A 24,287-nucleotide genomic window follows, 5' to 3' on the forward strand; every position below is an offset into this window, starting at 1 on the left:
AGATTAATTGTACGATCATAAGTTCTTACTTTTCATTAATTTATTAAAAGATTTAATTATTTAATAATTTAAATTAATTGTACTATGGATGAATTTAATAATTTAAATTTATTTATCAACTTTTTTTCAAAATAGATTGAATTTCATAAGTGATAAATTATATTTATTTTTCTACTTAATTAGATTTAGGGTTAGGTTCAATTGTACTCATTGTTAAGAATGAAATTCAATTAGTTTTATAGTTATGGTTTAACAAGATTAGCATATAAAAAGTAAGAACTTGTTTTTAAAAAGAATTGTGTGAGACTGCTTGGAATCCGATACCTAAAATAGCATCACTACAAAATTTCCCAGCTAAGAAAAGGGTTTCCCTTAATCATCTACGATTCTCCATACTCCACCTTAAAAAGTTCCAATGAAATTCAAGTAGTTGCAAACAATAAATATGGTGATTTTGTATCATTGTAAAATAGAACGCATACTTTCTAAGCCCATGGAGGTCCCCCAAAAGTTATAATTAAAAACCATCTGTTAAAGAAGATCAGAAACATTATTATTATGATAAGCTTCCACGACAAACCACTTTAGAGTCAGTTCAAAGAAATTCGTTGGATGACTGAAAATTGAACTCTCGTTAAAAAAAAAAGTATTTTATGATTGTAGACCTTTATAAAACTAATTTGAAAACGAAAAAAATTACTATTCTTAGTTAGGGTATGTAATCCTTTGATTTGACAATTTAAAATCAGTAGAGAACATTCTGTTCTGGTTAAAATCCTTTTCCATTTTTCAAGTAGTCTATTAACGTTGAGCTATTTACAAAAAAAATGAGCCTACACATTGATCAACAAAAATTATTAGCTGAGGCTTTTGAGTGCATTATTTCCCTTACTTCCATCACAATGCAAGGAAACTCATAAAAAATAGATACAACACAACTTAAATGTATCCCAAGTCGATGAAGAGCAACTTCTGCTCCACCAATACCAGAAAGCAGAGAAAGTACTCTGACGCCATCAGGATATAATGCTTTCAAGACTGATAAATGATATGCAACTATATTTGTTTGGAATGAATTACCCAAACAACACAAGCAATCAGTCGGACAAGAAGTTCCACGAGTGTGATCTCTATCAAATCCTAATATAAGCTCTATCTCATGGAGCTCTAGAGGGATGAGGTCACCTAGCCCTACCCATACCATATTCCACTCTTCACACTTTTGAAGTATATATTTCTGCGCACTATCTTGTATTTACCCTCATGAATTCTGAATCATAACTCTCAGTTGATCAATAAGGACAGTGCCACATCATCTTGAGTCTATGGAATTCAATTTTGTCGTCTGATCCCATGAAGGCCAATACTTTTTAATTTGCGGAAGTGCTTCCTGAATAGTCATGGGGGGGAGAGGTTTTGCTTGAAATCGCTCTTCTATTGGAAGGTTATGCACATACCCTCTTACTCTTCTGGAAGCTGAAAAGAACATTGAGTCCACAAACTCTAGTTCAACACTATTAAATTGTTTGGATATTGTCTTCCAAATATCCTTCGATGCAAAAGCATCATTCTCATAGTAGAAGAAAGGTGGCCCTTGCATGAACACATTGATTTCCTTTGAATGCTGGCCAATAGGTTTCCCAGGAACTCCAAAACCAATTAGTTCCTTGGGACACAAATTAGGGACTGCATCACACACTTCAAACATTGCTTGCTTGTCTTGCATACCCTCTATGTATTTTTCATACTTCAACACTTCCATTATCTATGTTACAATTTTGAACTTACACAATTTCATTATCTATGTTACAATTCTTAAATATCGACTTCTTTTCAAACTATTGAATTTCATCTTGAATTAAATGTGTTTTTAATTGTACGATCATAAGTTCTTAATTATCAAATTTAGTTTACTAAAAAACTATATAATTTAATAATTTAAATTAATTGTACCATGGATGAATTTAATAATTTAAATTCATTTATCAACTTTTTTTCAAACTAGATTGAATTTCATAAGTGAAAATTAAACATGTGTTTTTAAAATTGTAAGATTATAAGTTCATAGTTATCATTTAGGTTAGTTTATTAAAAAACTATACATTTTAATGTTACTTTATTACATCTACGGTCGTGTACTCTTAAAGTTTAAATTAGTTTAAATTAATATGTTTTTTTAATATTATATTTTGTAAAAGTTCTCTAAAATAATGTATTGGCTTACCTAATTAACATATTTTTATCCACATAAAACTAATATTTATCTTTAGCAGGTTAGTAATTGATAATTTAAGAAATATGTATCTTTCTAACTTCCTACTAATTGATAATTGATATACATGTACACACGTCTCAAGGTCATGTTCTATAGTTATAACACAAAAAAATACACATATGTACACATATACATGTCTCAAGAATAAACATCTACAGATCTAATATATCTTTATGTATCTGAAATGCAAACTGTAAATTTTGAATAAATATACGTATGTAGCAAAATATAAAAAAGTCATATATACGTACATGTGACGCTATCTAACTACTAAAATACTCAATAATCAAATAAATAGTGAAAGTACATGCATGCCATCAAGGAACTGAAATACACATGTGTACATGTAAACTAGACCTCCAATATATAAATGCTTTATAAAATATATAAATCTAATCTACTACTAGAGGGACCCCTCAAGACACATACAAACAGAACAACCCTCTAATCGAGTCTCTTGTACATCCTCTCGCCGAGGTGCATCAACCAAGCCCTGCAAATATATATACATATATACATACATGTGTTAGAGTTCTATCTTTAAAACATATATATGCATGTACATGCATCATGTACATGTACATTCAAATTAAATACGAATTTGCACACACACACACACACACGCACACACACACACACACACACACACATATATCTAGTTTTCAAAATATTTAAATAACTTTAAAAAAACTATTTAAAACTCAATTACCTGAGCACTACCAGGTGCCTCAATAGAATCATCTCTCTCATGTACATGATGTCCTGAACCAATAGTATTTGTAACCATGTGCTCAACAACCTGTGCCTACATGATTTATTACGAGTTAAAGATTAAATTAAATATCTACATATATATCTAAACTAAATTTTTCAATAAATGAACATATTTTTTAATTTCATATATATTTAAAATTAAAAATAAATTATATATGTACCTGGGTCTCCGGGGGTGGAGGATGATCAACAGACTCCATGGTATCATCTATTGATGCACTTGAGCCTGAAACTCCATGTCCAACTGCTAGTAAATCTGAGTGAAGTGGACTGTGTAACTAGCTAGGTACATTTGGTGTAGAATCAGTGGTTCCAGGTCCGAACAATAGGTCCATGTATGATGAAATACCCAAGCTTGAACTAGTATCAATCTCAAACAGGCCTGACAAAAAATGGTGAAAGATATTTTAGGGATGAAGTATGGTGTATAAGTTTTTCTAGCAGTGGCTTCTGGAAAACTATTCTTAACATTTTCCTTCTTGAACATTGTGCTAACTTTCTTTAAACCTATTTTCCAGCACATTTTTTTCTTGTACCAATTGACTAAACAATCTTTGGACAAGATAATATCTGAGATTCATAGTAGATGTGATTTAGGCTAGTAAATATTGTTACGTGAATAAATGAAAGTTGTCGAATGCAATTTATGTTTATTTTTAGTGTCATCTTTATGGATGAAAGCCATGATTGGAGGCTTTTTTTTATTTGGTTGAAGACCAATAGCAAGAATGATGTAGAACAGTAATGAGTGACCTTCAAATATAATAGTAATGGTGTAGAACATTATTGCGATTTGTTGAAATTAATTCAAAAATAAAAATATTGTCTTCCTTACAGAATTTGAGGTTATTTTAATGGATCATAATGTTGACTGTATCAGCATCTATGTTTTGATATATATTATGGAGTATGTTATGATATCTATCCATGTTTAGTATGTCTATACAAGGCCATGCAATTAATGCTTGCCCTATATTATATATATTTATATATTATTATGTGAGTACGCCAAACATTTAATCCATTATGTGGTTGTAGGTCATTCGATGGATCCTATTGATGATATAGAAATCCAAGGAGCCATTGTTAAGAAGATCAAGGTCATGCGCCTGCCTACTATTTTGCTTTCCAGCCTTGTCGTAATCATAGTAGCATCTTTTGAAGAAGCTAGAAGTTAGAGACGTAAGAAAAGAAGACCTTTACATCCTTTTTATAAGTGCATTATCCATTCAAATAATACTAATTGCCATGACCAACTACACATGAGTAGGGTAGCCTTCTTTTACTTGACCACAATTCTAAGGCAAAAAGAGAGAATTGAAGATATGCCAAATTTAACATTAGAAGAACAACTTGTTATATTGCTCCATACCATTGGCCACAATCTAGGGAATCGTAAGATTGGTCATAACTTTGATCATTTTGGGGAGATAGTGAGTCGACACTTCCACAAGGTTTTGAAGGCTATCTTAGGGTTGCATAACGAGTATCTTTTACCCCCTGTTGCAACCAATCCTCCATAAATAGCTGGGAAGGATCATTTTTATCCGTTCTTCAAGGTAAATATACTAGTGCCATGTATTTCATCACTACAAACTTAAATATTTTAATATGTATTTGATAAGAATATTGCTTATTGTAGGATTGTATTGGCATAATTGATGGAAACCATATGCCAGTTACAGTTGATGTGGATGTCCAAGCCAAATATCGAGATAGAAAAGGCAACTTGTCACAGAATGTTTTGGGTGTTTGTTTGTTTGACCATAAGTTTCAGTACATTCTTGCTGGTTGGGAAGGGTCTGTTGTAGATAGTCGAGTGCTTTCTTTGGCTCTCTCTAGAGTGGATCCCCTTGTGGTTCTCCCTGGTCTACTAATTCGTATTTTTATATAGTTATATTTTGATTATATTAAATGAAAATCTTATGCTATGTGTTGACTATTTAACTTTATTTGTATTTGCATAGGAAAATTCTATTTGGTTGATACGAGGTATCCAAATGTACTTGAATTTCTTACTCCGTACTAGTGTATGCGTTACCACCTAAAAGATTTTTGTAGAGCAAACCCCATCAACAATCCTCAAGAGTTATTTAACCATCAACACTCCTCTCTTAGGAATGTGATAGAGCATACATTTGGTATCTTCAAGCAATGCTTCCCTATCCTGAAGCATGCGACATCATATAATATGAAGACCCAAACAAAGATTGTTTTAGCATGTGGCATATTACACAACTTCATTACGATGGAGCATGGTATTCCATCAGAAGTGGAAATTGAAGAGGATGATGATGATTGTGCTGGGATTAACATACCAGTTCTTGATACTTATGGGATGAACCAATGAGATAGAGATGACTAGGGGAAATTTCGAGATGAAATAGCCCAAAGGATGTAGGAAGACTACAACTCTTGAACTTAGTTGTTCTAGAAAACATGAACATTTATTTACACTTTCTACTTAATATAAATTGCACTTTATACTTATGGGTGCCAGACATTTCAGTTTGTTTGGTATGTATGGACTTTATAGATTTTTGAGATATTTAGAATTAATGTACTTGGTATTTCTATAAAAAGGCTTTGTGGCTACAACATGTCTGGTACTTGGACCATCTTATTAATTTCTAAATATAACTACATCTATTCATCTAGATTTACTCATTACCTACACAAATTGTCTACATAACTAGTTCATAGGTTAAGATATATATTGTTTACATAACCAAAACATAGATAAAGTGTTTAAAATAAGTTACTATCATACTACATTTTTTTATATATTTAATTTGTTTTTTTTTTGCCCCCTATTTTTTGCTAGAAGCATTTTCCATATGCTTCATCTCTGTGAGTAATATATGACTCGTTGAAGCATTTCCTCCACCCATAAAAAATGATATGAAAATGAAAACCAACAAAAAATGTTTAGTCATGTGTATATGTCTCTATTGTATATAAAAAATATTCTATCCTAATTGGAAATCTTTCCTTTAATTTTGCATCTTTTCATTTTTTCTTTTCTAATAAGACCTATCGGTGTACCCCTTGCATCTCTTTCTGCTGCAAGTGCTAGTTTATTTTATTGCAACAATGCAAGATAGTTAGCATAGTTGGTGATTATATGGCCCCCAAAAGATGGTTAGCCCTAATCAATGTTCAAAAAGAAGGAATCCCATCTTGCCTCTCGGAGACATTGCATCACTTTGAAAGAATAGATACTTGGACCATATTGTCTTTGATTTATTTAATGCTCAAATTTACATATTTTCAATGTTTCACTTTTCCTTTGGTTTTATATTCATTTTGATTGATTTATTTTTGTTTTGCCTATTTATAGGAAGAGACTATAGTTTTCATATGCTTCTTCACAATTAATCAACATTTTGATGATTGTGCACAATCCTATATTTCCTGTTTAACTTATGGTTCATTGAAAATTTGTTATTAAACAAAATAGCCTCTTTTTTATTTCTGATTTTTCGATGAGTTGTATTGTATTTTCCCAGTAGTCTATTTTATTTTATTGGAAAGAAAATATAGAGAATTTAAAGCAGCCTTGTTTGCTTCCACATGCTAGCATTGGGTGCATGTTATAGATAGATGGCATTGTCTTATGCAAATAGTTGTTTGAAAAAGGATTGACTACTATTATTATATACCACAATCTTCATCAAATGTGTTGCCAGGTATAAGTCACATTAAGTGAGTCATCAACTATGTTAGCCTCTCTATGCTAGCCATCTCCAAACCATGTACAACAATGGCGATACACAAATTATTTTGTTTTGCTTCAATTTCTTTATTTTTTAAAGATTTTTTCCATATAGGTTTTCAAAAAATGTGATGACCTTGTGAAACCCTAGCTTCAAATAATTTAAGTTTTTCACTAAATATAACAATTTGTTCAGATTTATAGTCAATGTGTGGGAATATAGAAAACTAAGGCATCTCGCTGAAGATGATGTTGGTCATGAATGAATCTAACGTTGTTTGTGGGAAAAAATTGGTTTCCATAGGGCTAAAAACATGAAGACCAATTGCTAGGTAAATTGTCAATTGTTGGCTACATTTACTGGTTTTGCAAGTTGAATATGGGTATGTGCAGGATCATGGTGTGCGAAAAAGTGGTGATGTGAAAAAAATAGAGTTTGAACACGTCTAAAAGTGCTTCAAAATCTGCTCTGACTTTTTTTCACCTATCCAGGTACCAAGCCTGGAAGGAAAGGTCGAGCCATATCGGATATCTGATCTAATATCGGATATCCGATATTATCGAATATATGATTATATATAGGATATTCGATAATTACATTACATTATTATTATAATATTATAATAATATAAAAATATTATATTATAATAATATAAAAATATTATATTATAATAGTATAATACATTATAATATAATATTATTATAATATTATTATATAATATTGTTATTAAATATATAATATAATATTATTATACTATAATATAATAATTATTAAATATATAATATAATAATATTATTATTATAATAATTATACTATACTATAATAATAATAATATTATTATATTATAATCGTATAATATTATACTATAATAATAATATTAAAGTATAATAATAATATTATATTATAATTTATTATATTATAATAATATAATATAATATTTAATATTATAATATAATATAATAATAATAAAGTATAATATATTATAAACTATAATAATATAATATAATATAATACATTATAATAATATAATACATTATAATAATATAATATAATAATAATATTATATTATAATAATATATAATATTTTATATTATAATATATATAAAATATAATATTTCAAAGCTATATATAAAATATGAAATATGTTATAGATCTTATATATAAAATATAAGAAATGGGCGCGATCGGATATCCGATATAGTACCAGATATTGGATACCTGTAGCATACATTAAAAAAAAAGAATAGACCCGCGGGGCCTTATTTCTTACTTTTTGGAGGCCAGTATTACCACACGAGTAGATATCAGATACAAAATTGGATATCGAATATTGAGGTAAGTTTTTTTATTTTTATTTTTTAAAACTAATTTTTAATCTAAATTTGATAGATTTTAGCATGATTTTGTTTGTTTTAGTTGAATCTAGGGTTTTTTTGAAAAAAAAGGTTAAAATTAAGGTTTTTTTTAAATATGTATTACGTTTTGCAATTCAATAGGAATGGTTGATTAGAATGATGACACTGAGGCAGGGAATAATATTCCTCTTAACCCCCCACCAAACGATCCAGTACCCCCACAAAACTATCCACCAAACGATCCTCTACCCCCTCAAAACCTTCCTCGAATCGAGGATTTGATAAATGAAAATCTCATCGAGTTGAGAGGTTTGCATAGAACATATAATAATGTACCCGCATTGGCTCCTACGTTATCCATGTTAAACACTATAGTGGATAACATTGAAACCCTTACAAACCAACAAAATGCCGCTCTTCGTTGGCATGATCAAATGCATGATTTGTTTTATGATGGTTTGGATTATGATGAGGTTGCGGCCCTCAACATAAGAAAAGACAATTTGGCTAGCCTTTTTGCGAACCCGAAAATGGGTTTACTAGTTGACCCAAAAAAATCCAAACTATCGATTAAATGGTGCACAAATGATGCCATACATTGAAAATTTTGGGATTGTTGGTGGATGGTCTTTGATATCCCTCTACATGAAAATTTAGACATACCATTTTATTTCCTTAGAAAATTATATGCTGAATTTTTGTTGAAACTTAAAGCGAACTATTGGAGCATGAAGCCCAACATGGGCTTAGGACTAGGAGCTCCTCAGGATAGACCCTCTTCCTAGCGGAAGAAAGTTGGCACTTTTATCCCCCCACCTGATATCTCCCCTCCTCCTTGAGTGCAACATCCAGATATTATGATAGAGGCTAGCCCTCAGACTATCAGAGCCATTCATAGGCTGAGTAGCCTAATGATATCTCAAGCTGGGTCAATCCTGCCTCCTCGTGTTGATGATGTTGGTGCCAGTTCATCATCGGCTAGCTCATCACATGTTTGTGTGCCTCACACTTGCATTACGTGCAAGAATATTTGCTTGGGTCCCATAGGTGACCTTCTTGAGTATCATTTTGTATTAGATGAGGATACACCAGACACACATGCAGAGGCTACAGACCCTGATGCGAAAGAGGAGGGGAATGCAGAGGCATGGACTCCTTCGGTGTCGGTACGTGTATATATATTTTTGTTATGACATATGTGATTTAAAGTTAATTTTTATAATAGAGTAATTTTAATTTTTAAGCCATATTGACTTTTATATGTATGTGATCTTCATTCACATTTAGTTGATGACCGAGGAGGAGCTCAGACAGATTGATGATGCCACGCTCTCGGCCATTTCATTTGGCCTTGAGACATCTACGGTACATTATGTTGTGTTCGCATTTTTTTCTATTTGATATTTTAGCATATATGGTTGCTAATATTTCTTTTATCTTGCAGGTAGCACCTGTCCCGGAGGGACAAAGTGTAGAGGGTGAGCCAGAACGCATTGACAAAGGAAAGGTAATTAGGCACTTTCTATTTGATTAAATATCGATGCATTCTTGTAAAATGTTTGTGGTAATCCCATTTAATTGCATTCTTTATTGTATATAGGGTATTGCTACTGGTGATGAGCCTGTACAGATTCTGCGTCGTAGACCATCAGGGATTTCCATTCGCATTGAGAGCCCCATTGTATGTATAAGTATCATTTATTTTTTATTATCCTTATCTTTATAAATAAATTCAAAACTGATTTCTGTGATATTAACAACTACTATTTTGTATCTCATAGGAGACTCCTAGTGCACATGAGGTTCGACGGGACAGTTATGTAGATTTGATGACGCGGCCACTCACTCCCGAGGAGGAGCCTACAATAGTAAGTTGTAGTTTGAATTCATGATTAAATATGTTATAAATTTAGCATGCTATGAATTATAATGTTATTGTTTAAATTGTAGATTCATTTGACAAAGGTATTTGAACATATACAACCCACAATCAGAGAGGTACCAGCATTGCTGAGGGCATACGAGAGGACTCCTGACCAGTGCAGGAGGTCAACAAGAGAGGTATTTATTATGAAATTTTGATAGTATTAATCTCCATTACAAAAAATATCATTATGCATTTGAGTAATTCAATGTTAGATATGTAGAATCATATAAATTTAGTAGTCTAACTTTAGGTTTTCCTTTTTTGATTATGTAGGAGGCATCCGATCCACCTAGTGCAGTGAAGAGGCTGCATTTTGATCATCCACCAACACCCTAGGATAGTATAGTTTTCGTAGGATGCATCATGAGACATTTTGAGATGGCATATGCTACATTATATACATAAACATTGATATTATACACATTCTGATGGCATGATTAGCCACATTTTGTATATGGATCTATGTATTTTGATATATGTTTGAGTACTTTGTCTATGGATACATGATCTTTGATATATATTTGTGTAAAATTTTGTCTATGGATACGTGTATTTTGATATATATATATTTCATTTATGTGCACAATGATATACATATTAATTTAGTATCTAGTATTGTTCAATTTATCGTGGATCATGTGTAATGCCCTAAATTTTACTAGTAAAAACACAATAATTTTTTTTATATTTTTAATTTTTTTTGTAGCTTATGAAGTTGCATAAGAATTTACATATTGTAAAACAAGGTTATCATTGAATAGGAGTTCAAGACTCGTGGATAGTGTCATCCGGTTGTAACATTTTAGTCATAGGTGGTTTTCAAATAGATTGGATGATAGTCTAGTTCAAGTTAGCGTCACGAGTCAGAAGAGAAAGTCCAAGATAAAACACTCATAAATTAGTGAGGTAATTCATATCCTAACAAGCCTCTGATACTAATATTCTATTAGGGTCTGTCGGTTGTATCATATGGACTAGGTCGTGATTCTAGCATGTAAGGGAAGGGGATCAGAATTACTTATTATCCTCATTACCAATGTACACACATTCATTAATCATTACAATATATATTAATGTGATAATTACTATATGGTGTGGAAGTGTAGTATATCTTAATTGATTAATTACACGTATCTAGAGAATTTAGATTTAGTACTTATCACATGAACACCCTTAGTCAAATAAGAAAATGTGCACTTATCTACCACACTATATCGGATCTAACCATTGGAAATTAGAAAAGATATGCCCCAAAGCTAGCTTCGAAGTCTACATGATGGAGAAGGGACCACTTGTATTGATAGTATCCATCATTCAACACATACTATACACAACTTATGGAATAAACAATTTGTTTTATGTGACAAACATGTATCATGTGCTTGCATCCATATCTTATTGGTTACTTGTCCTCTCGAAGATTGGACCAATACTGAGTCATTTTCTCCCTCTTTACTCTATTTAGTCATCCTTATGCATTCTATCAACATTTCTTCCTCACCAAACTAGCACTCACTACAGTTTCCTAAACACAAAAATTACTATTTCAATACATAAATTAAACTCACTCTAACAAAAGACAATTACTAACTATCTAGCTCATCAACTACTAACTAATCTAGCTACATTGCCATGCTTTTACATTTACTATAATTACTATACTATTACATTTACTTTTTACATTATTACATCTAATTATTCACCATAAGCTCACTTTCTCACTATCAATATTATTACTATCAAAGCATGTTAAGATTCAAAGTAGTTTCATAGTACGAATCAGTGAGCACATAAAATGAGGAACTCTTAGTAAGTCTAAGGGTCAATTCAAAGTACTTAACTCAATAATAATTCACAATCAGTATTTCAACACATCCTACTACACCATCATATTGAGTGTGTCAATTTAAATTTGTTAGATGAATTATTTATGCAAGGATTAGGTGCAAGCGTATAAATAAGGTTTGTATATAACATACCTTGTCGTTCTGATATATATGTATTCATCATTTCATGCAACTAACATAGTAAAATGTGGTGTACATGAATCATATTATCATTAATTATACATAGGGTACATGAGCTAACGAGCTACCTCTAATGACATGCCTATTGACCCTTATTACATACTAGCTAACTAATGCTTTATTCCTACACTACATTTTCAAATTGGTATATATATTCTATCGACTTTGATATTCTACTAATATCTTCAATCGAATTCACAACATTCATTATCTAACTAACATTCCCTCAAGCCAAATATAAAATTCACTTGACATTAAATCCAACATCTACACAGGTTTTTCATGCACTCAATTCTATCTAGTAACTCTTATCTATCAATGTGCTTTATTTACTACATAAAACTAGATTTGAGTTATTATTTTAATCCACCATCCATCCTTATCCTTGATTCTCCAATCCGATCATCCCGACAGCTTACTTCATATTAACCCTATTATATCTACATCCAACTATCCTAATTTACAGTCTTAACAGTAATTTAATTAAACCCTCTGTACTTAACATCATGTTCAATTATATATGCATTCTCGTAAACTTATTTATTTCATTTAATTTATTTTCCTATATTGAGCTTTTCCATTACCATATGGTTTAATTGTTACATGTTTCTAAATGAGCCCCTTGATATAAACATTACCCTTAAACTAAGCTCAAATACACTAAGTGTCATTATCCTCTATTCAAGACTTGAAATGATTAAATTATTATATGATAAAAATTAAAAAAAATCTAAAGGGTGAATCTCCTATCTATCTTAAATCCTCATCATTCCCTAACTCTTACCAAGGCCACATTTCTTCCTACACGTGGTCCCCACAAGGTCCCAAGTGGGTCATGTGCAGAATTTTGGCTAATCCAAGCCTTAGGACATCTTTTTCCCATCCCTCCAATCAACAATCCTAATGTGAACAAGTCATATTAAATGTCAACTTGACATTCTCCTAAGTACAAATCCCTTGGGATTGCTATCCCACTCCCCCTTAATTTCAAGTTGACTACCTATGTTTGGGAACACGTGACCACTGCTGCAAGGAGGGGATGAGTAGTGCATAAGACAAGGATGTAACATAAACCCTTTCTCCTATGCACCCAAGTATATTAATGGGGATGAAACCCCTTTTCAAGGAGGCAAACTCAAGGATAAAAGTTTTGACATGACATGTCAGAATGAATGTCAGATTTAACAATATGCCTTGGGGAGTGGAGAAATTTTTTTGCATTATGATGGCTTCGGAAATGTTGGGGGCTACTCTAGAAGGGCAGTCAAGATCAATCTTGGCTTTTATTTTATTTTTGAGTTAAATATTTAAATTTGTCATATTCTCTAACATGCACACTAATATGCCTTTATTTATTTAATTACTAATTCATTATTTGAGTGTTGGATGTGACTTAGAGGTCACAAGATTGTAATGTGTACCATTCTGTCACTTAGGAAATATATTAGTCTAGGACACTCATTAGTCTCTATATGCTATTATTATTTTTATTTTTACTGGATAGCAGTCTAGAATCTGGGAATATTCTTTAATATTTTATTGCTCTGTATTAAGGAAGGGATTTATTTGCCTTTACCATACATTTTCCAGAGAGGAAAATGCATGCCTACAGCAATGTATCTCATAGATTTTATTATGTCTTCTCTTACAACAAACTTCATTTTGTTATATCATGAAATTAATTTGATGATTTCCTTGCTTAGAACTGCATTAAGCTTGGTAATTAAAATCAATGTTATCCATGCATGTGATATGAACATAAAATTTTCCTTCCAAATTATTGAGTGCACAAAAAGATTGTAAGCAATCTACTAGGTTTTAAATTTATACAATCAATGGTATCACATAACATCTATGGATTGTTATTATCAACTAGTCATTTACAATACCACAAGGAGAAAACTTTCTTTCACATTTTCAAATGATAACAATGATGTCAAAGAAAATCTGTGACTCATACCAATACATACATTAGGTAACAATGATACAATCTCCTTCCATCACAATGGGGCAACATAAGGGACTTTTCAAAATCATAAGGAACATGAACATTGAAAGATATGGACAATGAGTAGCATGAACATTGTCCAACATGATCGTTGAGAACATGAACAAGCTGGTGAATCCTCCTTCACAAATGAGGGCACAATGTTAAGTTTTCTCATCCAACATCAATCTAAAAGATGATCATTCCAAGCCATTTCCATTGCTCCCTTGGACACAAATCTGCATATGCAACACAACAAAATAACAAGGACCATGGGTGCTTTCCACCCAACCATAGGCTTCAAAGAGACCACCCCTGCGCTAGGGAACAAGGCTCAAATTGGGATACACATACAATCTTTCAATGCATAAACATTACATTTCAAACTTGAACAATTTCCCCCCAAGGCTATTTCACAATGGCTTCATAGATGGAACCATAAACATAGGGTGAAGGTGTGTTCTAAAATGGAGACTTTCCATACCAAACCATATCTGCAATAAACAATGTTCATGCCCTCTCGGGGCTATCATAATTCAAAAAATTTCATGCCCTCTCGGGGCTATCATAAATCAACAAGTTAATGCCCTATTGGGGCCTCCACATTTCCTCCTCCAAACCCACTACCATCAGCTGTAACTCCTCAAACTTCCTTTCTACACCATACTTTCCTTATCACCCCCAACAAGATATGAATGGTTATGGCATACAATGGAGCCCATACTCCAAGGTTCTCAATACATTTTTTGAACCCAACTTAAGCCCTTCACCCTAGACTTCTCTTCCCTTCCCACAAGGGTGAGTGTAAGTCCCATGCCCATAACAACACTCAAGCACAAAACAAGAAAACAAAACAAAGTAGAAATAAAACAAGAAAATTTCAAGAGCACATCACATTTTCACAACACAATATCAACACCCATAATACAACAAGGAAATAGAGGAAATCCAAACCTCATACTCACAATACTCCACACAATACAACAAGATGCACAATGGTGTCACACTAATCTACATGGAATGAACACCATTCAAGCACTCACATGAATGCTACTCCACAATGCAATGCAATGCATACTCCATTGATAAACTCCACACTTGCATATTTTTTTAACCATGCTAAAAGAAAGAAATGGAAAAGAAGCAAGTTTGAGATACCAACCTTGGTCCAAGCTAGGGTAAGGATAGTTTTAGTAGAGCTCCCCTAATCTCCCTCCAAAACCTAACTATCTCTAAAATTAGAGAGTGGGCAGACACCCCACTAGTTTGACCAAGACCCTTTAATAAAGCCTTCCCACTAACTTATTATAGCAAAAACACTAAGCCACTACTTCTTAAAAACTTGTCTCCTCTAATGGTTCATTGATAGCCTTCATGAGCTCTGAGTTATGACCCTCGAAAGATCGACCTCAAAATGCACTTAGAGCACCTTCGAGATTCCTCGGTACGGGGTGGCTGCAAATGATGGATAGTCTCTATGGCTGGAACAAGGGTGTGACTAGGGTTCACCCACCCATTTGGAGCTAATGGCACTGACGATTCGATGCCAAGATCAACGATTTCAAAGTTAGGTTGTGGTGCACCTATGAACTGAGGCACACTGCGAGTTTTGGCATTGAGCGAGATCGCTGTGCTGAATCCAAACAAAATGTGATCTCTCAAAAATGAGATAGGTTATTTTAGGCCTCAATATCACTATCCTATAACATTTAACAGTTCATCGATAGCCCTCCCGAGCTCTGAGTTATGACCCTCAAAAGATTGACCTCAAAATGCACTTAGAGCACCTTGGAGACTCCTTGGTACGGGTGGCCACAAATGATGGATGGTCTCTATGGACGAAATAAGGGTGTGACTAGGGTTCACCTGCCCATTCAGAGCTAATGGCACTGATGATTTGATGCCAAGATCAACAGTTTCAAAGTTACGCTGTGGTGCACCTATGAACTGAGGCACACTGTGAGTTTTGGCATCGAGCGAGATCGCTGTGCTGAATCCAAACAGAATGTGATCTCTCAAAAATGAGATAGCTTATTTTAGGCCTCAATATCATTGTCCTGTAGCATTTGACAATTCATTGATAGCCCTCACGAGCTCTGAGTTATGACCCTTGAAAGATTGACCTCAAAATGCACTTAGAGCACCTTGGAGACTCCTCGGTACGGGGTGGCTGCAAATGATGGATGGTCTCTGTAGCTGGAACAAGGGTGTGACTAGGGTTCACCCGCCCATCTGGAGCTAATGGAACTGACGATTCGATGCCAATATCAGCGGTTTCAATGTTACGCTGTGGTGCACCTATGAACTGAGGCACACTGCGAGTTTTGCCATCGAACGAGATCGCTGTGCTGAATCCAAACAGAATGTGATCTCTCAAAAATGAGATAGGTTATTTTAGGCCTCAACATCAACGTCCTGTAGCATTTAATAGTTTATTGATAGCCCTCACGAGCTCTGAGTTATGACCCTCAGAAGATCAACCTCAAAACGCACTTAGAGAACCTTGGGGACTCCTCAGTACGGGGTGGCCACAGACAATAGAGGGTCTCCGTGGTTGGAACAAGGGTGTCACTAGGGTTCACCCACCCACTTGGAGCTAATGGCACTGACTTGTAGCTGTTAGGAGTTAGATTTTGAAAAGTTGTCAAGAAAGGTTGACCCCTTGACTTGTATCATGAAAGGTTGCTTTGTGCCTGCCTTGATTGTTTGAAGACTACTCCATGTGTCACTATCTTTCTTGGAAAAAAAATTTCTTTTGAACATCAAGCTTGCAATATTATCAATTATTATCAAACTTTTTTAACCAAGTCAAAACATCAAGTGCAAATATTTGTTTGCATTTTTTGCTAAGGGGAGTTTCATAAATTGACTTTGATTTTCTATGTCTCTAGTGCTTGAACATGCTTAAAATGGCTCTTTGGTCTTAGAGCTATTGGTATTTTCTAACTTCATGGTCTATGATATGCATACTAAGAATTTCTTTCACTAAATGGTTTCCTTGATCTATTGACTACACTTAAATTTGTACACTTGTCATCTCTCTTTCTTTATCTACATTGCTATTTGGGATTTTTTCATAGCTCTTGACTTGAGTCACTAGTGTTGTAACCTGCTTGGACAATTTGTTTGACAAGTCACTCATTCATTTCTACCTCTCATTGACATGTGAACACTCTACCTCTCTAGTTTGGACATCAAGTTATCTTGTGTCACCTTATTAGCTTCCTCTAGTCTCCTTCATGCTTTATTATCTATCTACCACTATGGTATTCAAACCTTGTGCTACCAAACCTCAACCAAATCTAGATGATCATGATATCCTCCATGCCACTAAAGAGTTTCAAGATCTATGTGTTCAATACAAAGAGCTAGAAGAGACAAATAATCTTTCTTACCTTCATCTCTCTAAGCGCATGATAGAAATCAATTCTAAACTTGAGAAAAGGTTAGAGGAGTATTGCATTCTTAAATTAATCTCCCTTAAGACCTTTACATACACATGGGTCATCTTCTTCAAGGTCTACATATTCTACTCCAAGACATCAAATATCTTCATCTTCTAGATCTAAAGACCTCTTTAGAGAACAAGCAAGTGATACCTCCTTTGAGCCTATGCCAAAATTTCATTATGGACCTATCTTTGACCAAGATAGTGATGAAGACATGGATGCATTCTATTCACTTAAGAAACAACAAAATTATCATGGAGAAATTTTTGAGAGAACTTTTACTCCATTGGAAGATTCTCATGATAACATCTTGCAAACACTTCTTGATAATGAATCCATCACATTACTAGACAACTCTAGACCTTATGAACCCAAAATCAAACCTCCATGGTGGAGAAATTATCATTATTGCCACTTCCATGGAAATTTTTTTCATAAAACTAAAGATTCCATATTGTTGAAACATAAAATCCAAGATCTCATTTATGATGGGATTGTTGATACCTCTAATGACTCATGTGTCACAAGATCATGCTGATGAACCTATGTCAAGTGATGATTTCCTTGACACCTTCACTTCTTATAACACTAATGAACCTTTGAAAGTGTCAAAGCTTTCCAAAATGCCTTCACCAAACAAAGAACCTAATTCTTTCCATATAGACCATGCGTATGCTCAAGGGCTACAACTAAAAGAAAATCAAGCTAACCTTCACTTGTCTACAAACCTTTTCCATGCTACTAAGACTAAAGATCCTCAACATTCATGCAATACTATGATTACTATGCCCACTTTAGCTAATCCTGCATTATTTCTTTAAGATTCTATCATGCACACCTCACATTTTCCCTTGTCCTTAGAAGGTGCTCCATATCAAGATGACTCTCAAAAAGAAAAATATATAAATAAAGATCAAGATCAAACACCTTTTCATCTCATCCAAAATTTCACCTTTCTATATCATGTGTGTTACCCACCTTCTACATATGATGAGGATACCATTTCCACTACCTCCATTGAGCTTACTGAAACTTATGGGAAAAGTGATCTTTCTATGCTATATAAAGAAACATGTCAAGATCAAAGTCTCCCCTCATGTTCTACTTCTCCATATCCACTTCAAAACTATTCTCAAGATTTAAACACTCCTATCAAAAGTCTTTCTCCTTTAAAAGGTACTCATGAGTCTATTGATGACTTTGGTCATGCTACTCACTGTAAAGATGTTGAAATCCCTAGTCACTATCCCTTTGCATTTCCTAATTCTATCCTTGGTCCTTATCCATCTAATCTAAAGTCTTCAAACCTTCTCCTACACTTTCTACTTCTAGCTCTCCTAATGTACCTCAAGATCAACAAGACATTCATCCTAGAAAATAACTGTCCACTTAACCATCTAAACCTGTTATATCAGCCTTATTCATCCATAAGTCCCAAATCTGTTGGAAGCAATTTGGATGTTCAACACAAGAAATACAATAATACATTAAAAAATAGAGATCATTATGTCTCATCTAATCAACATGTGAATGGACATAATGAAAATATATTGAAGATACCACAAAGGTTCACTATTCAAAAAGTGAAATCAAAGAAAATAGGTGTTCTTAAACCCATTATTGAAGAAATGTGTTATAAAGTATCCAAAGGAAAATCTAAAGCTATATGGATTCCAAAGTGTCTCTTGAAAGACTTTAATATTGAACATAAGTCTAAGTTGACATTCAATATTCCAAAGGCTTCCACTCCATTTTCTTCCAAACATCTTTCTCAAAAGCTTACAAATATTCCAGTCAATCTTCTTCTAACATTGTCCTACTAGCTCATACATCTAAACCTTGATCTATTTCCTCCATCATTCGGAAACCCTCCAAGGTGTGTGTAAATGTTGATCTTCCCAACTTTGTCACCTACCCTTATGCAATCTTTTCAAAGCTACACTTACCTACTATCCATACTCATACAATCCTTCCAAGGAATGAACTCTTATCCTACTATCATCTCACTTCCTTCACCCTATCAACATCATTGAGCATACTTATCTATGGTCTTGGCTTATCATAACTTATCTTTCCTATAGAAACACTATCTAACTTGAAAAGAGTTGACCTATTTCTAAAAAATAAAAATAAAAATAGAAAAGAAGATAAAAAATGTGCCTTGGTGAAAACCATTATTTGTGGCACCTTGGTAGAAAAACTAAAGAGAAATAAATTCATTCCATGGTGAAAACCACTTCTCGTTTCTCTTTGGATAAGTACCATGATGAAAACCTGGTAAACATGCATCATGTGTAATTCTTCCATCATCCATCTATTCCCTCTTCCTCTTTGATCTTGACAATTTTGAGCTATCCTTACGTACTGGCTATCTTATCCATGAGATTCCCTATTTTACTTTCTCATTCACTCATAGCCTTCATATCCAACTTCATATCATGTCATTATGCATATGCTATCTTGCTTATCCTATGTGCTATCTTCTTTCATGGATTTCATGGCTTATCCCGAATGTGCTTCATACAACTTTTCAATATGAAAGTCTTTCAAAACATTAGACAATATTATGACTCTTTATGCTTTCAAATGCCATGATTGGTTGCAAAATGGAAGAAATCAAGTATTCTAATTGTTCATCTATACTTTCTAGATTTTTCTTATTTGATTAGTTTGATAAAAATAGTTTCAATAATCATAATGTCAGCTTTATGTCAAATAAGGAAAAAACCAAATTTTTAATAAGATATCCACAAGAAATTATCTTTCATATAGTTATAAATGCTCTTAAAATTGTCCTTACAACCTTGTATCACATGCAAATATGATTTGCAAGAACTTATTCAATATCTTCCTCTTATAATTCTTTACAAAGAACCTACCAAAATACAAAAACCATATACAAAAAAAGTACACATTTTACATCATAATACATCATAAATTTTAGAAATTCTCCCCAATACCACCCCCCTCCAACTCTTCATGATGTACCTACATTCCAATATCACAAAAAAATTAGTAACTTATTGTATTAAACAAGATAATCATCAATTCATTAAATCATTATGAAGAAAATAACAGAAGAAGTATATATACCTAGTCCAGTATTCTGATAGGGTCCTCTCTCTATTTTAGGGTCTCCAACAGGGCTTCATGATCAACATTAGCAATAGTAAGAATTTCTTTTACTTTTGGTCTTCCTTGATGCTTCAATAACTTTACATTTGTTGCTATAATAAGATACAAATATATGAGAATTACTTTGTGCTTCTGATAGTCTTCGAATGCAGGAATTCCGTTCCTTCTAAGCATGTATGTCCGCAACCATGTTCCAGCAACAACCACTGAACCAGTAGGATATGTGAATCCATCATCATCTGTGATTGGTTGTGCAAGTTTTTATTTACCTCTTACACAATGTGCTAACCAATAATCAGATTTCTCATCATTCCCCTGTGGTGCAACCAATGCAAAGACATGTCCTGGCTGAAGTAGATCTAATAGATGGTTATGCTCAAGTGAACTTTCCATGTCATCATTTTATATAAAGGGTATGATAGACAATGGAGTAAGATAATGTGGAGCCCATGTGTCTACCCACTCACTTGACTCACAATGATCCCAATCACACTGAAAACAAGTACGACAAAAACAAGCTAGTTTTCGTGTCCAAATGGTCCATGTACTAGAATCAGAGCTCTGAAATGAATGCATTTTTGATGAGTCTCTCACTGTAGCACAATCTGATCTATCACCTATGGACCCTTCCTCAACCAACCAAAAGAACCTGCGTACCATTGAATCAAGAGTCCTCCCCTGTGATAATGCTAAACTACACCAATCAACAATGCTATGAGCATCAAGAAGCTCTGTTTTTGAAATCTTCAGTTGCTCCTTAACTAAAGCTCTCTTCACACATGCCCCTGTTCCATCATGTTCCCCTTTTCCATGGTCGGACTCAAAAAAATTTCAAATATGAGGCACCCCTCTCTCTATGTGCATCCTACACAACCAATAAAACATGCGAACATTCTTGAATTGACCTATATAGTTATCTAACCAAATGATATGTCTATCCATAGCAATTGCATGCTCATGTAATAAATCAAAAAAAATTCTGAAAACAATGTTGCACAAACTCGTGAGAGTGAGATCTATCATCACTCATAAAAAAATGATACTCTCTAATAATCTTTCGATTATCTTCCGCACTATCAGGGGCATGTCTATATGTTATGTGAACAAAAATTGCAATCTAAATGGAGTTGTAATACTAAGATTGTGTCTCATTTTGAGGTTACAATGTGTAGTTCTCAACAAAATCAACAACTGATATAATAGTGCCAATGGGAAAAGTCTCCTTACACGTTCTAAATTGTTGATCCAACCACTGAGACCTATGACTAAGTGTTGTATACTTGTAAAAAATATTTGCCTTGAAATCTGAAATAAAATTAACCACACTGATATCTTTTCCAACCAATTCACATCAAGAGCTCTCACTCCCACTCTTCAATGTGTATTTCACCATTTCATATACCCTTTTTTTCAGTATTGTCTTTCCAAGATCTTGTTCACACCCCTCATGGAAACATGCGTCAAACTTGGATAAGCCACCACATTTTGAACACTTCTCATTTAAGCAAGCATTTCTATAAAAGGAACAACCATCAACTCTACGACATAAGAGTTGATCTAGCAAGTCTCTTGATGATTTTGGAAGCCCACTAGCCCCACAATCCTCCAACATTTCTTTACTATGCAAAGTAGAATGGATGGAGCGTAATAGTTCATGGTGCATAGAAAACTCAACATGATATTTGCAACAACATGTATTTCAAATTTTGAGTGGCACACAATAAAATGGCTTCAAAGATTCAAAAGGCCTTTGTGATATATGAAGACTTGGATGACTCTCTCTAAATTGTTTGAACAACATAGTTTGACTTACCTCCAAATGGTGTTTAGGATGTGGCGTGCGGTCTCTGATGCCAATTCTCAACTTTAAGACATCTTTAGCATTGGGTGATACTCATGAGTTAGAGTGCCAAAATTGTGTAATTTCTTCTTTCACATCGTCGGATAGCTTCTTATCAAAACATAGAAGTCTCCCACCAAATGCCCATGTTTCATTTTGAAGAGGATCAGCAATTTTCTCTCGTCGACTAAGTGCTCTTCTCAAAGTAGTATGATTTAGATTCAGATCAATACAAGTTTGTCTCATACATCTACCCTTTCTCAAATGATGACTTACCAAAGAGGTTGTAATAACCCTTCGAGCAACTCTATTATCCTTCTCATTGCTATTTTTTCCAATGCTATTGAGAGCACTGAAGAGATTCTTCACAATAATGGCATTTCTTTCCAACTTTTTATTGACATGAATCTTCAATTTGGAAAGCATAAGTCTCATCTTTTTCATCTTTAATAAGTGCATGAAAAGCTGACATTGCTCTACCACTGTCTTGTTGCCGAAAAATTTCTGATATAGTCTTGAAGCCCACAACCGAATGGTTCTTTGTAATTTTTTTCCTTCCAAACTAGTAATAATTGTTTCATCAATTTCAATTATCCATTTTGGTGTTTTAGAACCTTCATGTTGATTATAATTAGGAGATATGTAAGGTTCTTGTGCATTAGGTTCCTGTGCATTGTCATCTTCGGCATGGTCAATTATGCAATTTGGGTTATGACTTGGTGGCATTTCTTCTTCAAAATTTTCATTCTCCAAATTATTAATTTCGGCATTATCATTTTCAATAGGTACATTTTCATTCCTCAACTATACATATTCATTATCTGACTCTATGATTTCACCTTCGATTAATTCATCGTCAACTTGACTGATATTTAGCATACCTTGTCTTTTTCTTCGGTGTTCCATTTTGTCCCTTTCCCTATATGCCGCAATGTCTTCATTGGATATCTTCTTTTTGCGTTTATCCTTTCGACGACTGCAGCTCCCCATTTAGATGACAAATTCGAACACCTAAGGTTATATTTTAATTTTTTTTTGATTGGTTGGGCCCCAAAATGCGACTTTTTGCAAAACATGTGAAAAAAAGAGAGAAAAAGTGATGTTGTCGGGTCTGTAGGGGCATGGAAATATTGAGAATTGGTGTTAGTAAAATCGGATATCCGATTTTGCAAAGTGAATTTTTGGGGGGAAAACTTGCTATAATTTCCCTCCTTTGCCATAATTATATTAATATTATGAAAATCATTGGAGGGAAACTGACTTTGGTTTATTACTAAGCTAAAAGTATAATAGTATTAATATATAGTAGCATTAATATATAGTAGTATTAATATAGCTATAGTAATAATAATATTATTATACCCATAATAGTATTAATATATATTATTATTATAGCTATAATAGTATTATTATTATTATTATAGATATAATAATATTAATATTTAGTGTTTATATTATTATTATTATTATTATTATTATTATTATCATAAAATAGTATGAATAGTGTATATATATATATATATCCTTTCATTTCTTAACCCATATACATATGAACGATTTGAATATGTTCCTAGGGGTCCTAGGACCCCTAGCGACATATGTCATTGTTTAATGGGTCAAAGGGGGTCATAGGTCACCCTATGACCCCCTTTCACCCATAAGAACCATTCAAATATGTCCTTAGGGGTCCTAGGACCCCTAGGGACATATGTCATCGTTTAATGGGGGTCATAGGTCACCCTATGACCCCCTTTGACCCATATTACCCATTCAAATATGTCCCTAGGGGTCCTAGGACCCCT

The sequence above is a fragment of the Cupressus sempervirens genome, chromosome 2, assembly GCF_028749045.1.
Source record: "Cupressus sempervirens isolate cs-2001-9-10 chromosome 2, ASM2874904v1, whole genome shotgun sequence".
NCBI classification, from domain to species: Eukaryota; Viridiplantae; Streptophyta; class Pinopsida; order Cupressales; family Cupressaceae; genus Cupressus; species Cupressus sempervirens.